Genomic DNA, 7814 nt, shown 5'->3' with positions numbered 1-7814 from the left:
GACATGGAACAACAGACTGGTTCCAAATAGGAAAAGGAGTATGTCAAGGCTGTATCTTGTCACCCTGCTTATTTAACTTATATGCAGAGTACATCATGAGAAATGCTGGGCTGGAAGAAGCACAAGCTGGAATCAAGATTGCTGGGAGAAATATCAATAACCTCAGACATGCAGATGACACCACCTTTATGGCAGAAAGTGAAGAAGAACTCAAAAGCCTCTTGATGAAAGTGAAAGAGGAGAGTGAAAAAGTTGGCTTAAAGCTCAACATTCAGAAAATGAAGATCATGGCATCTGGTCCCATCACTTCATGGGAAATAGATGGGGAAACAGTGGAAGCAGTGTCAGACTTTATTTTTGGGGGCTCCAAAATCACTGCAGATGGTGATTGCAGCCATGAAATTAAAAGATGCTTACTCCTTGGAAGGAAAGTTATGACCAACCTAGATAGCATATTAAAAAGTAGAGACATTACTTTGCCAACAAAGGTCCATCTAGTCAAGGCTATGGTTTTTCCTGTGGTCATGTATGGATGTGAGAGTTGGACTGTGAAGAAAGCTGAGTGCCGAAGAGTTGATGCTTTTGAACTGTGGTGTTGGAGAAGACTCTTGAGAGTCGCTTGGACTGCAAGGAGATCCAACCAGTCCAGTCTGGAAGAGATCAGCCCTGGGATTTCTTTGGAAGGACTGATGCTAAAGCTAAAACTCCAGTTCTTTGGCCACCTCATGCGAAGAGTTGATTCATTGGAAAAGACTCTGATGCTGGGAGGGATTGGGGGCAGGAGGAGAAGGGGATGACAGAGGATGAGATGGCTGGATGGCATCACCGACTTGATGACTGAGCGACTGAACTGAACTGAACCAACAGTATAAGAGGGTTCCGTTTTCTCTATACACTCTCCAACATTATTATTTGTAGACTTTTTAATGATAGCCATTCTGACTGGTTTGAGGTGGTGCCTCATTGTCTTTTTCAATGAGTCAACTCTTCGCATGAGACGGCCAAAGTACTGGAGTTTCAGCTTTAGCATCATTCCTTCCAAAGAAATCCCAGTCCCTTGTAAATAGCCTTAAATCCTTCCTGAATATCCCAAATACTCCTCAAATCCTATGATATAGATCTCTCTCTGATCCAAAATTATTTCATTATATGTCTCAAGAAGAAGAAATACTGCTTCTTATCGTTTCTCAAGAGGGTTGGCATTTCTGGGTAGATTGATTTAGTCCCAGCTGTGAAGATAGTTGGGACTTTTAGAGAAAGGGGATCCAAAAAACCTAAACTGCTACTAAGCACAATTTATGAAGGTTGGTCATAAACCTTGGAATAAAGCTTTTCTGATATTTTTCTAGGCTTTTGTGAAAGGACAACACTTGGAAATTCTGCGGACAGCCGGGGAACCTCAAGTTTGATAGCTATGAAGAGCGGAGTTACAACTGGGGAAATAGTGGTGAAGGTAGAAAAGGTGAAGTAAGACAGGAGACTAGTTCCTCAAAGTCAGGAGGGTTATGAGAATGCTCTGGTCTGAACTTTAAGAGGTTACTGGAAATGGATAGCTGCATACACATGCACGTGCACTCACACATGCATATCTGTCGAAAAGACGTAACAGGTGAGCCTGTGGCAAGTTAAACTAGCATGATTATACTTAAAATCACCTACTAGGGGAGAGAGGCGTTGACTGCCCAGTGTGGCTGTCAGCAGGGAGTGAAAATCTGGGCTGCTATACCCATAATGGAAGTATAGTACCCCCGCTCTTAGACCATACCTCTCAGCCAACTCACTCTCCTTCCTTCCCATCCACTGCTCAATGGCTTGCTGACTCTGTCTGCTCTTTGGTCACTTCTCCCAGCATCTCTGTCTCTTCATTCTCAGTATCATATCATGGCTCTGGCCTCTGACTGGGTGTCTAAGCATCTTAGGTACCTCATTTGACCCAACTCTTGTCCTGTTTTCTTGAGCAGTGAAGTCATAATTTCATGACCTTGTAAATACAGTACATGGAGTAAAACATTTCCTAAACCTGATGTCTTAATAACATTTTTAGAAAATGAACAATTCATGGAGACAAATGTGTATGTATGGAATATATATATGTATAGATGGAAATGGATACAAAGATGTATAAATATATACGTCTGTAAATTTGTGTGCCTGAATGAGAAATGAATAGTGTGTATGTCTGTTAGGTACAAAGCAGCTGTAGCCTATGAGGAAGGGACAAAAGGAACAAGGAAGGAAAAGTAAAGAAACTAAAGTTGACAAAGAGAAAAAGCAAAGATGTCCACTTATCTCTGGCTTTTAATGCAAAACATGTAGCTGTCAGATAATATCACACATCCTCCAGTTAGAATCCCCAGGGTTCTGCCCTTAAAGATGGTGTTTTGTTTCCCAATCCCCGACCTGGAGGGCCTCCATTCAATCTTCTTTTATTTATTTACTTTTGATCAATCTTAAGAGGTTTCACTTTGACCAACAGGCTCAAGAACTCCCATTAGCTTCTCTAAGGTTACCCCTGGTATGTATGTACATATGTATGTATGTGTATGTATATATTTCTGATTATTTCTAGAGTGTCTGGTTGAAGATGGAATCATAGACACCTATTCTTACCACAGTAAATAAAAATGATAGTAAATAACGGAACTCCAGAATTAGACATGAGGGTTAAACCTCAATTCTCCCATTTACCTGCTATGTGAACTTCAGCAAATTATCTGCCTTCTCTGGGCCTCAGTTTCCCTATATAATGGGATCCACAAGAGTACCTACCCCCTAGGTTTGCTGTGAGAGTTAAATGGGTTAATATACATAAAGTTATTGGAACTGTCCTGGCAATGTTTAGGCCTCTGTGAATGTTAGCCTGTTACTGCATTCCACTTCGGTAAGAATTACTAAAAGTAGTAGCAGACTGCACATTCCCCTAACTCCTTCTGATCAGTCCTCACCCACACCAAGCCTGTGAGTCAGAATGTCCACCAAGGACACTGTCTGAGTGGTCAGGGAGGCTGGAATGAAATGTGTGCCATGGCAGACCTCTGGTTACAGTGGTGGGCCAAGCATTTTCCTCACCTCCCTCCACTTGTGAAAGTCTGATCCAGCCAAATCCCTTGATGCATTTCAGTCTGTATTCATTTCCTTTCCATCTTCTCTTCATCTTTCATTACTCCCTGGTCAGTAGAAGGGGCTGAGTCTCAAGGCTACCACTCCCATTCCACATTCCAGCTTCATTTGCTAAGGAAAATGCTCAGGATCACTGGGCAAGTGATGAGGAGAATTTGGGGCTGAGAAGAATCTTTCCCAAGCCTGATGGGTACAAAATACCCTTAGACATTATACCGTTAGAAGGTTCCTTAAAAGTTAAGTGACATTTTTCAGCTAGTTAAACTTCCCTAATGGGTTTCCTAGAAAAGCCAGATATTCAGAGAAATTATAGGGTAGTGTTGCTCTAACGAAGAGGTCAGTAAATTCTCCACAGAGTTCCTTCACAAGTTTGAAAAATTACCTGCTCACACAGGAACATGTTGGGAACCTGACAGCAGGGACTGCCTCCCCATTTTTACCCTCCCACAAACTGACCACTGGCCTAGTTGTCCTCCCACAGCTAGTCGCTGCAGAAGCCACATTCACGAAAACTTCTGTCAAGCCAGCTGACCGGCCAGTCTGTTTCCTTGCAATATGAGTTACTTTACTGGGACATGTGTCTTTAGGTTAATACCCTTTTGATCCAGAGATTCCACTTGCAGCAAGTTGTCCCAAGAAATAATTAGAGAAGTGCCCTTGGCTAACTGTGTGGGTTCAGTCAGTGGTGCCAACTGTTTTGTAATATCAGCATTGGAAATAACCTAACTGACCAGAACTAGAGGATGGCATAAATTAATTGTGTCACAGTCATACAATGAAATACTTAATCAGTCTTTACAAATAAGTTTGGGATCTATAATTATTGACATGGAAAGACACCCACAATATCTTTGATGAGTAACAATAGCCATTCACTGAATAGTATCCTCAGATAATGCTACTTATTAAAGTTGTATTCATATAGATGTGTCCAGAGAGCTATAGAGAATTATGTTCACCAAAACATAAAAGCAGTTATCTCTGGAATTAGGTAATGGGTAATCTTTACTTTTTTTCATTAAAAATATTTTACAATGATACAGTATATCATTTTACAATCTAAAAAAAAAGCTACATTTTAGTTCTGAGGGGGGAAAATGAGCTAGGTTTTAGGTTTTCAGAGTGAGATCTTGGGTTGGCTACACCAATCAGGGAATAACATAATAATAATAATTAACATTTATTGAGCACTTACTGTGCACCAGAGACCCTGTTCTAAGCACTTTCCATGTCTCAAATCACTTAATCTATATGACAATGTAATGAGGCAAGCCTTTTATTACCAGTATTTAATAAATACTAAAACAGAATCCAAGAGAGAAAGTCATTTGTTTAAGGTCTCAGGGCCAGGACATGGTGAAACAAAGATTTGGACAGAGATCTCTGGTCATGAGCCCTGTGCTCCTCAGAGTAGGGTTCATCTGCTCCTCCTCGGGAAGGAGGAGTTGGGGTGCCGGGTCTGAGGAGCGGTCTGGTGACAGGAGCGTGACTCTGTCCTCTTTCCCTGCTGTTCCCTAAGGCTCCTCAGCCTCCCACTGCCCATTGTTTGCTTAACCCGTCTAAGCTTCAGCTTCCTTTTTTGTAAAACAAGGAAGCCTTCTTAAGCCATCCAACCTAGAATTAATTAGTTCCTTCTCCACACTGTGCACCGACCTGGTAGCTCCTTCTGTTGGGGCACTTATATTGCTCCCCTACTGTCACCACCAACATCCCATCTCAGGCTGAGAGGCAGGCCCCAGCGTTCCCCAGTGGACAAGTTGTCACAGAGGCTGGAAGACAGCTGCACACTCTCTGTGCCTACATTTACCACCCTCTATGAGAATCCTGTTCATTTGTCTTTCTCCCCATTGGACATGAACCCTTTGAGGCAGAAACAATGTCTTAGATACTTCTGCATCCTTCATGCCTGGAACGTAACATTGTTCAATTATTAAACATTCTTTGTGGACTGAATATCTGAAAATCACAGCCATGTGGCCTCAAGATTCCAGAGTAATAGGGAAAGCAGTACTTGCATATTAATTTATTTTTTGTTTTCTGCTTTGTCCCTCATCTGACACCAAGTTCAGAGTAAGAATGGTCATTAAATAAAGTCACTATTTTTAAATATTTATTTATTTTTAATTGGTTGATGACTGCTTTACAATATTGATTTGATTTCTGCCATACATCAATGTGAACTAGCCATAGGTGTACATATGTCCCCTCCCTCGTGAACCTCCCTCCCACCTCCCACCCTTCCCCACCCCTCTAGGTTGTTACAGAGCCCAGTTTGAGTTCCCTGAGTCATAGAGCAAATTTCCATTGGCTATCTGTTTCACGTATGGTAGTGTATATGCTTCCATGCTACTCTCTCCATTCATCTCACCCTCTCCTTCCCCTCCCTTGTCTTGTCCATAAGCCTGTTCTCTGTGTCTGCGTCCCCATTGCTGCCCTGCAAATAGGTTCATCAGTACCATCTTTCTAGATTTCATATATATGTGTTAATATACATTATTTGTTTTTCTCTTTCTGACTTACTTCACTCTGTATAATACGCTCTAGGTTCATCCACATCTTTAGAACTGATTCAAATGCATTCCTTTTTATGGTTGAGTAGTATTCAGGTATATATCCCACAGCTTCTTTATCCATTCGTCTGTTGATGGACATCTACGTTGCTTCCATAGAGAAGTCACTAATTTTTAACATGCCATTTAAGCAAAAGGGACCAGAAGGCTCTATTTTACATTGATCATCTAATGTAAGATTCTAGTCATCCTATGTAAATTATAAAATATCATGAACAGAACTCCTTCTCTTGTTTCAGGCATTCTACCTTCAGTGCTCAGTTAACTCACACAGCTGGTGAGGAGTGGAACCTGATCCAGCTTCTCAGTCCCTGTGTCGCTGCTCTCCACTTTCTACATAGCACCACCCTTCTAACCAGTTACTGTGGTTTCTAAAAGCAACCCTGCCACTAACTCTGGCATCTTAGGAGAGATCAACTCATATCTGAGTACTTACGCTTTTCTCCCCACTGGTAAACTAAGGCTCATGATATCACCTCTTTTTAGCCAAAAAAAAAAAAAATCGAAGAGGCATGGACAGATATATTTAAACAGCCACTGTTAATCTCTGGGTGCTCGCCTACTTTTTCTCCCTTTCACTTACTTTTCTTCACAAGGACTGCTGTGAACATCATCACCTAGGAATTCCCTTATGCTGAGTCACCAATTAGGGCAGACTGGTTAATTCAGAACCACCTGAAAGAAGATTTGAAAAATACATATTTTTGGATCGCACCTCTGGAGATTTTGAATCAAGAGGTCTGGAGTAATGCCCTGGCATCTGTATGTTTTTTGAAGTTCCCCAGGGGATTCTGCTGTGCAGCCAGATCTGGGAATCACTGATCTGACCCCAAAACATGAGTCAGCTGTCTCGTCCTGCCCTTGACTGCATTTGAAGCAATGAATCATCATTTCACTTTTTTTCTTCCCCAAACTGAATTGAAACCAAAGAGCCAAACCTCAGATTTCCTTTACCTGACTGTAAGTTCAAATGTCCCCTTCACTTGGTCCAAGCACTGCATCTGCTTCCCCAGGTGAGGCTTCAGGAGATAGACTCCCTCCACTGTTTAGTCCTGGGAAGATATTGTAGTCTTGATCAGCCCTGGTTAGGAAGTCCCTGGGTGAAATGGCTGTGTGATATTTGATTTATAATAAGACATATCTATTTGGTCTTTTGTCTCCATTTCTGGCACAGAGTTCCTAAAAAGTTTGGAACTCTGGGGATCCTTCAGACCGGGTTCATCTTAGAGCAAGCCTAGATGTGTAGGTTCAACATTCTTGCCTCCCTCCGACCTCCCAGCAATGAGCCAGGACAAGGGAAAGGGAGACTTTAGAACACATGTAGATTATTTGGTTTTGTAGGTTTACCTTGTTCTTCTCCTCCCAACCACCCTAAAAATGAGGTCAGGCATAGTTAGCTTGCAGCAATAGGTAAATCTCAGGCATTTTTGCTCTTTTGTATTATTAGAACTGTCTGATGTAATAGAGACCCACTTGAGCAAAAATCATAATTCCACACAGGTATCTGGTCAAATCAGAAGCTGGGACCACAACCCAGACTGTAGAAAGGTCTGGAACAAGTACCAAAATTCTGGTCAGGGGCCCTCTGTTTCTCATCTACTAACTAAAGAGTTTCTCTCTGAAGAGTTTATCTGGGCTACATGTTCGAAGATGCTAGTAAACGGTTTTTTAGAAAGTGTTGCCAATAGAATCCCATCAAACCTCCTAGCCTGTTGGGTAGAGCATGACTCTTTGTCTCATTTATTTTCATTTCTCTTGGGTACGTATACCTAGGAGTAGAATGCTGAGTCATACCGTAAATCTATCTTTAATTTTGAGGGGAACAGCTAGAATCCAGTCCCACTTGAAGTTCCAGTCATATATCCTTTTCACATATCCCCCCTTCTCCCAGAACAGGCTAAAGTATGGCTCTGTTATCTTGGAGTCAGGGAGGGAAATACTTCCAGGCTTCAGTCTGACCTGATAAGGGCCCAGAACTCCTGTGCCCCTGATTTCCCTCCCTCTGTGTCACCTGAAGCCACAGTTACTCTGGGGGTGTTCAGAGGCCACTGAAGGCTCTGGGGCCTGGAATTAGGGGTGACCCCATTTTCTTCATCCTTGAAAACAACTCTACAGTTTTTCAGA

The sequence above is a fragment of the Bos javanicus genome, chromosome 8, assembly GCF_032452875.1.
Source record: "Bos javanicus breed banteng chromosome 8, ARS-OSU_banteng_1.0, whole genome shotgun sequence".
Lineage (NCBI taxonomy): Eukaryota > Metazoa > Chordata > Mammalia > Artiodactyla > Bovidae > Bos > Bos javanicus.
Note: the sequence above shows the minus strand (reverse complement) of the source record.